This window comes from Odontomachus brunneus, unplaced genomic scaffold (genome assembly GCF_010583005.1).
Source record: "Odontomachus brunneus isolate Ranch 3 - 2012 unplaced genomic scaffold, Obru_v1 Obru_scaffold_035, whole genome shotgun sequence".
Taxonomy (NCBI): Eukaryota; Metazoa; Arthropoda; class Insecta; order Hymenoptera; family Formicidae; genus Odontomachus; species Odontomachus brunneus.
Window position 1 is genome coordinate 2365115 of NW_022639485.1, and position 9323 is coordinate 2374437.

A 9323-nucleotide genomic window follows, 5' to 3' on the forward strand; every position below is an offset into this window, starting at 1 on the left:
ATACTTTTATATCGTTATAAATTTATGAAACTATGCATGCGAGACATGGCAAAGGATTATATATAGAAACGACGCATATATTGTTTCATAAAATTTGAACGACATAAAAGTACAATCGTCTTATTCTATACTCGAAAAATCCGAAATTACTTTTTACACAACCCGATAATTTCTTGAGATTGATGTACAATATATTGGAGAAGTGTAATCGTTTTGTTTTATTGGTAAATTCTATTTACAAACGTTGAATTAGTACATACGTTGTTTCATAAAATTAAAACGATATCAAAATATAATCGTTTAATTCTACCTGAAAAAAAAACATACAAAATTACTTATTACTTTATCTTGAATTTAAATTTTAAATTTAATACGCTGTCTAACATCATTGTAATGATACTTCGTTATAATGATTAACTTCATTAATTATAAATTTCATTGTTATCTCAAAATTATAATTTAATACGTGCAACTTGTATCAGGCTTTGATCGATCGAAGGTCCGCGTTCTATGAAGCGTTTTAATATTTATGATAATATGCGCCCACGTTATTTCACTTTACGTGTCAATCGGATTTTGCGCTCAACTGACCGCCTATTCCTAGAGGTTGCTCCGCTATTCAAGGGAACAACGTCTCCGTGAAACCAGACCAGTGGCTTCTTCCCATTGAGTTCCTCCTCCTACGAGGAGAAGGAGCTTGTATGATATTAAATTACTAATTCGCTAGCGGTAGTTAGTAGTAGCTTAGCCATTTCGAAACACATAGGGCTCTGCTTGGTTACTGTATTGTGTTACTATTTGCAGACGATTTGAACGGTCAGGGAAAATCGCTCGTTCCTGACGATTCGATAATTGGCCGTGAAGAGGAAACTCTATATCCACTGTTTGCACGGGAAGATCCTTTCAGAGCGAATTCCGTATCGGATATAACGCGCGCATAACTGTAAACAGCCGTTATAAAATTGAAGAGCAGTCTGTCAAAGTCGCGTTCGCATCTCATATTGAGCTGAATAGTGTAGCAGAAATCAAAGAAGAGAACGTTTTTTGGGCGATTATTTTCTCTGCTATTTTCAGTTACATACGACAATCTAGTTAATATTGACTAAGAATATTAGCAATTAACAGTGGTAAAAATAACTGCCTAATGATTAAATGAAGTATACAAAGCAAGCATAAATTATCTGTTTCGATGAGTCTACTAAGTCCAGTTTTAGTGGGATTCGAATGGATTGTTTTCTCGAGCCCCTTCGATTCGAATAAAACTCAGACACAGACAGCAGACGAGAGATCAAACATACTTTCAGCGCGCGTGTAATCCTGCGTAAGCTCGGCCCTACCGGCCCAATAAAACGAGCGCTTCACAATGAAGGTAAATCAATGATTTGTCCGACGCGGGGCTCTGGCGCGAACTTAATCCCGGTTTTACATGTGATTAAAGCCCGGGATGGAAGTGTCAAGGCGGTTGATGCCATTACGAAAATGCATCATTCTCGCACCCGAGTCTGATCAATACTACAAACAGCCTAGCGTCGCGAGCTTTGATTATTCCGAACTTTGAGTTACAAATCGTTCATTCCTTTTGTTCATTTAATAAAAAAATATGTTACGATTATGTTACGATAAAGTAGCGAGAAAATTTGTATGCTTCGAGAGCAAGGGCGGGTTGAATTGAATCAGAAACACTAAGGACATTGTAAATTGAATGAATAATACTGTTGAGTTTGAATCAGAACTCGATTAATTGCAAATTGATCTTCTCAGAAATACTGGCATATGTCATGCATATATCATCAAACATATCTATGTTTAGATACGTTAAATTTTGTTTATTTTAATTCAAATATTGTCGATCAGATATAGTAAACCTGGATAAATATTCACCACAAAATTCCACAATAAAAAAAGAGAAATCCCGTGTTACATACTGAGAGAAAGAATATCTAAGAAAGTTAAGGAAGCTCGAAGATTTGCGGCCCGAGATCCTCGGGAAACATTCGCACTAATTAGTCAGACATACATTGACGTTTACGCGTGTCGTCGTTGTTGTGACAAACACGATTCGTGACGGTGATATCCGAGGTTTCACGGGTGGCAATCGGACGTCGTGATCTGCGATCGACTCCTCGCGATCGGAAGCCTCGCTGCCACCTAAAGCAGCACGACCCACGTTACTCCGGGATGAATGCCCGGCTGGGTCGGGCATTCTTCAAGTAAATTATAGTCTTCAATGGGTGGCGCGGCGGGGGGTTGGTTGGCACGCGCACCACTGGGGTACACCTGCCCCCCATAGACATCTGTCCCCCATGCGCGTCTAGCGCTGGAGTCAAACGTACGGGGTTCGTGCGCGAGCGCACGCATGGGTGTTTGTGTACACGTGGATTCTCGTCAAGTTCTCCCTGTCGTCGGCTCGACGTTTCGCGAAACCGTCAATTTTCGCAGCACCGATTGTCGGAGAACGGTACGACTAACGGCCGGGTAACGTTTCACCGTTCCTATGTGTTTAATTGGGCCTGAGATTATTTTTAACTCAGGATATGAATCGCTCTTCGTATAAAATTGCAAATGTAACTCGCGAGGACTCTTTCGAGTTTCAAAGATCAATGTTACGGATTGAGGTGGAAATGCCAATTTCCGGGCACGTACCTAATTCTGGACATTCATTTCATAATATTTAAATTTTCAACATAGAATATATGTATATATTCAATGTATATATAATGGGAACGTAAGGTTTAAATAAGTTTTAAATATATTAGAGATAGATAAGCAATTTTTATATTTCGTTAAATGTTCTTGAAAATGTTCACTATAAGAAAAACACAAACTTCACTATGAAAGATTTTAGTTAAAAAGGATGAAATTACATATAATTGTTTTCTTCAAAATATCACTTGATCTTATTATGTTTTTTATGCAAAATGGAGTACTTTAGAAAAAACTTGTTTATTTTTCAATAATTAACTTTCAGAAGTTTCTACAAGTTAAATCTAAATATTTTTATTTAAATAGGACAAATAATTGTGTTTTTCCACGAGAAGCTACGCTTTGAAGAAAATGTATATTTTCTCATTTGAGAAAAAGTTTTTCTTAATGCAAAGATATGTATATTAATATGTTAGTATAAATAATATAAATAAATGTCATTAATATTCAATGAATAACCATTTTTTATTTTCAGGTATTTTTTCTCACAGCGTAGATATCGGTTTCAGAGATGTATTAAGGTTATGACTTATTACAAAGTCATGAACATTCAAATATTTCTCCTGAAAAGTCTCGTTATTGATAGTTAATACATCTGTGAACTAATGTACCGATGTCAGGTCTGTTCTTTTTAGCTGAATTGCTTGAACAGGTGCAGGTTGGTGCAATAAGTTAGAGTGAAACAAAATATATTTGTCTCGCTCTAACTTATTGCACCAGAGTGCAGCAATTCAGATAATTCAGCTAAAAAGAATAGACTTATAGTCTAATCTAACTCCTGAATTTGCTGGCGGCGCGCGGATATTTTTGCGCGATAAATGCAACCATCAAGGTTTCTGCAAACTTGGCAATCGAAGTTCAATCGTTAAATTCAACAATTGCGTTAATAAGTTGAAACTTGAGTAATTGATAAAAACATTCCAATCTCGCAACCTGCATCAATTTCGGCAATGTCGATGTACAAACACGATGATTGATCCTTGCTTCGAGGCCAAATTTATCCGCCGATGCATCACGCAAGACGAGGGTGCGCGTGTTAATCCGCGGTCCGTTTTAATTAATTTCGCGAGTCTCGTGGCTAGGACCAATCGATCCCCAGTAACTCAAACGAGGCTTTTCGTATTCCGGCGCGCGCGAGTCATCGCGAATGGAGAAAACTGAGAGTTTCATTTCGCGCGTTTGGGGTCGATCGTATGATGCAGCCTAACCGCGGTATTGTCCGTGGTTTACCACAAAGGCCGACTCGCAATGAAAAGCCGGTTACCCCGCGTGCGCGCGTCTAAACAGATGCGGAAATTCGACGCTGGACCTCTCACGTCAGCCGAATTTCCCGCTGACATACGATCGGACGTGCGTGTTCGCTTTTCCGTAAGCGTCATCAAATTAGCAAACAATTTGATCGGCAGTGATCCAATCGGCAAGCAGTCGGTATAAACGATTAGAAATAAAATTAATTTAGACAAATAAGCAGAGGACAATTATACACACAGATACATAGAGAAAAATATCATTCAGTTGCTAAGAAAAGCGCTTACTCAGTAACTTACAGTTTACTTTCCCTCTTCTAAATAAATGGTTATCTTCAAAGAATGTTTTTTTAATATAATAGTACTAAAATATATTTATTTCAAATTTTAGAAAAGCTTTTCATCGTGTATTAGAGAGAAGAATTTATTCTCTTCACAAAAATGTATTGTGAGACTTTATTGAAGGAAAAATTGATTCGACTTTATGTAATAAACAAATTAAAGTTTTGTTTTAATTTAATATTCATTGAAATATACCGGGATCCAGGATGTATTTTGAATTTAATGCTTGTGATAAACTTATGATAGATTTATAAATATATAAATTTATGATACACATTGTATTTATGATACAATTTATGAAATAAGTAATATTCCTTATATATAATATATATTTTTGTGTGTACATAGAGAAGAAGTATCACTCAATATCATTCTATTGCTAGCCAAAGCGATTACTCAGTTTGCTTTCTTTCTTCTAAGTAATGGTTATCTTCGACAAAAAATATTTTCTTGATATAACAGACTTAAAATATATAGTAATCTCAGGAAAGCTCTTTATCGTGTACTCGAAAAAAGAATTTATTCTCTTCAGAAGAATATTTGAGATATTCTCGAAGAAAAAGTTGGTTCAACTTCATTCAATAAGCAAATTTTCGTTTTAATTTAATCTTCCTTTGATTGAAGTGCTAAACTTACTATTCAGAATATATTCTGAATAAATTTGATGCTTTTAGGAACTCATGGTAGATTTGCAGATATATAAACTTATAAAATACTTAAAACAAGTATAGGATTTACTTAAATAGTATTCTTTCATGTATAATACAAAACAGAAAATCACGATTAGGTAAAAATTATGTCGAAAAAATAGGGAAATGATCGGATGAAGAAAAAGTGAGCTTTTCTCATCAGTTGGTCTTCATTGTAACTTTCTCTTTTGCCTAAATCGATGCATCGTTTTCTTCTCTGAAGAACATTCCCGGACGTTGTTTGTTGTACTCTCAGATTACGGCTTGCGCAGGGAGTTTTGCAATCGTCTGGTCGACGCGGAATTTTGCTGAACTATGTGGTTTCGATTGAGAACAACGCGATTGCTGCTCGCGAGGCGAATTAAACCGCCAGCGCGAGAAACAAATCGCTGTCGGAGGGCTGACCTCCAAAGGCACCGTCATTAATCTTCGATTAAGTGCTCAACGATCGGTCAAGGTAATTTCACGAGTTTTCCCGAATTAGGAAAACCCGCCTCACCCTCTTGGTACCCCGGGTAGCCGTGCTCGGCTCGCCCCCTTCGCTCTCCACGGGGGAACCACCGTCTCTGTCAGCCACCAGTATGTCACCGTACAGACCAGCGCGCCGGTACAATGAGGGTCGACCGTGCGATCGATATGTGCACTCGACGGAAACAACCCAACGAAAGGTCGATCGAAAAGCGAAATCACTGCGTCTGCGAGCTCGCAAAAAATATCATGCGACGAGCATATCGTTGGGCGTTTTATCTGTGGATTTTGTATGCTCCAACACCCACGAGAACACCTTGGAAAATCAGTATCACTTCTACACGAGTGGCAAAGAAAATGAATATCGCTTCTATACTGAGGAAAACTCAGAATTGTATCGTTCAGAAAAATTTGGAAAAGCTGGTCACATGTCAGAAACTAGTCAGTCTTTACTATTTAAGCTTTACTAGACAGTAATTATTAAACAATTCAGTAAGGAAATCACATTGAGACTAATTATTGGTCAATATATAGGTAAATTATTAATAGCCGACATTATTAAAAATGTATTTGCTGAATTAAAACTAGCTAGAATTAGCTGGTCAAACAGATTAATAACTGATAGTTATTCTCAATAAAAACTCACGATATTCTAGTTCTTAACAAAAGGATATCTTTTCTGATCAAAAAGATAAATATTAATCAGAACAAACTAATTAGTTAGGTCGGTCACTGACTATATTTAAACTTATTTTCTACTCCTTCCTGACTACAATCCACGGCTGAAAACTGTCTCCGCAGAACTGAATAATGCTTAATGCGCGAAATAAGTGTTACAACTGTTACTCGTAAAACAACACGACCTGGAATTGCACGGAGTTATGAAATCTTATTTTCTCACAAGTAAACCTACTCAAAAGTTACATTCCGATTTCTTTCTAATTTGGCACAAATATAGAAGTTTGAGTTTCACGGGCAGTTTATAGCTTTTTAATGTTATCACTTCTATCATCAATAAGTGCAACAAAAATGCATAAGAAATAAAATTGAATACAAGATAGAAGGCGTTTTTGGTTTATTGATTATGAATATGAAGTCTAATGTGTAAAATTATTTATATAAATAATAAAACGTTTAAATGAACATATAAAAACCTGTAAAAAGTTGAAAAAATTATTTATATAAATAATTTCTCGGGTTAGTCGAGATTCAAACCATTTTTGACTAATTTAGCACAGATTTAAAATATTTCAGTTGGAATCTCGACTAAAAAATTTAGAATGGTCGTATGTCAGCTATGTCGATTTTGTTAAAATTTTAATTAAAATTGCCTGATTTTTCTCGGTTTGGCCGAGATCCAAATAATTTTTAATTAATTTAACACAAATTTAAAACATTTCGGTTGGAATCTTGCCTAAAGAAATTTATAGTTCGTGTCTTAGTTAAAATTATTTTGTTAAAATTATTTAACTGTATCTTATATTCAATTTTATTTCTTATATATTTTTGTTGCACTTATTGATGATAGGAGTAAGAACATTAAAAAGCTATAAATTTTCCGTGAAACTCAAAGTGTACCAAAATGAAAAAGTAAGATCTAAATATTTTTTGTACTTCTACATTTGTCCCAAATTAGAAAAAAATCGAAGTACACATTTGTCATACATTTAATCTAATGCTTGATTGTCGAGATATTTAATACTATAAAATAAGCTGTAGAAGAATTAGCTCCAAATTGGTCCAGAGATCTATAAAACAAAATTTCTAGCTGTTTTATTGATGAACGTTCTGTGACAGCAACATTCTGTTGGAAACGACAGAACGTGCGACGGAACTGTTTGTTGCGCTTGCCTTTGTGCGCTATTATCGTCCTTTTTTCTTAACGTCACTGCGGATACGAGGACGGGGATGCGGGGTGTAATCCCTTGGCAAAAACTGATTGAATCCCCCAAAATCCAACACCTTTATGTACGGCCGTCTGTCGCGCGCTCGGCGCACACTGATATATCGTCCGCATAATAGCGCCATTGAGGCATTACTATTATTGGCGAAATTTAGGGAAACGATCGAGCGTGCTAACGGATTCGTTGCAGCTTGCAGGCTGTTTGCAAATAGACCTCGTATAGGAAATTACTTGTTCGTGCGGCGGAGCCGTTTTGATGGATCGGCATGTCCGAATCAGCGATCTGCAAAAATCCGAGCTTATCATATTTGTCCCTAAAGATTAAATTTCAGTGCGCAAAGGAAGATTAACAATTGCCTGCCAGTAGCAGTGTTAATATAATATAATGACCAGATCTTCGCAATTTAGTAGTATAAAGGTGATAAATTTAGATATACATGCAGTAATTGATAAATGAATAGTTAATATAATAATTAATGGTAAAAATGTCGAGTAATTCTAAAATGAATAATATGACGCAATAGTTAATCATAAGTCAATATTATCGCAGCGAATGAGGGTGGTCCTTGGGAGTAGAGAGAAAGAATAAAATTTTCTCGAGGACCAGGCGGGAAAATATTATCCTTCCATTTTGGGCGCTCCAACCAACGGCTGTTTTGACAGATCCTCTCTCGTTCGTTCGCCGTTTGATCGAGCGATCGAACTCGCCTATTTATTTTCCTAACACTTGGCAGCTATAATGGGGTAACACCCACTTGCTCTAGTTATGCAAATTGCTTTCTTCGGGAGGCTTCTTCATATTAAGGAGCGATTGTTCCACGAGTTCAACGAAATTCATACATATCTGATGGGAATTCTTCGCAAGCATCTCCTTTGTTCTGAAAGAATTCACACTAAGATCGATCCATTTGTGAGAATATTCGCATTTCAAGACTCGTCTTATGACTTGAGAACATAGTAACGTAATATGAAAAAAATAACGATTATCAAAATCAATGATCGACATTACTAGCCACAATTAATCACCAAAATCTAAATTTAGAGAAAATAACATTCACAATTAAAAGTATACAAAATTTGAAATTGCGAAGGAAATAATATTCATGATATTAATAGTAATAATAAATTCATAATGATAATGAAATAATATAAGAATATATAATAATATATAAATAATATATAATGAAAATAATAAAAAATCCATAATAAGAACGACAAAATTTAAACGAAAATCTAAATTTAATTATCAAAATTAAATCATTTAGGACGCGAAACTAATTTGAGAGCGAATGGTTGAAATGAGTTAGTCGCGATAATTGCGATTATTCAACTCTCAGGTCCGTTGGGCGTTTCGCAGGCCTGTTTTACGTGTAATCCCCCGGATTATACGGGTAAATGTAACTTCAGAAACGATTTGTGATGCATCTGCCTTGCGGTGGCTTCCCGCGCCAGGACGCGTGTCGCGGCACGTGCTCGTTTATTCCCGAGCGACTGTTCCTTCCATTCCTGTAAAGTGGGATCGGAACATTTCATAGAGCATTGTTAAGGTGGGACGGGATCGCGAAGAATGAATCGCCGACACGTTCTAGGTAAAATATGCACTTTTTTTATTGGCAAAGTATAAATTATGTACAATATATATTCCCTGAATCGGCAATTCCCCGTATTATATACGATAAGAGCACTGGCGGACGTTGTACATGTACACCTAATTAACTTAAACTTATTTAAGACACGCTGAACCAAAAATGAGATCGAGCGTACGAGATCAACTAAAAATATTCATGACTAGAACAAAAAGGAACGCGCGAATGGAGTACCCTATTTGTAACATAAGAGATCTATTAACTGTCAATTAGTCCTCGATCGAGCAATTATTTTTATCACGAAATTAAAATATTTTTCAAATTAACATAGAGAGAGAGAGAGAGAGAGAGAGAGAGAGAGAGAGAGAGAGAGAGAGAGAGAGAG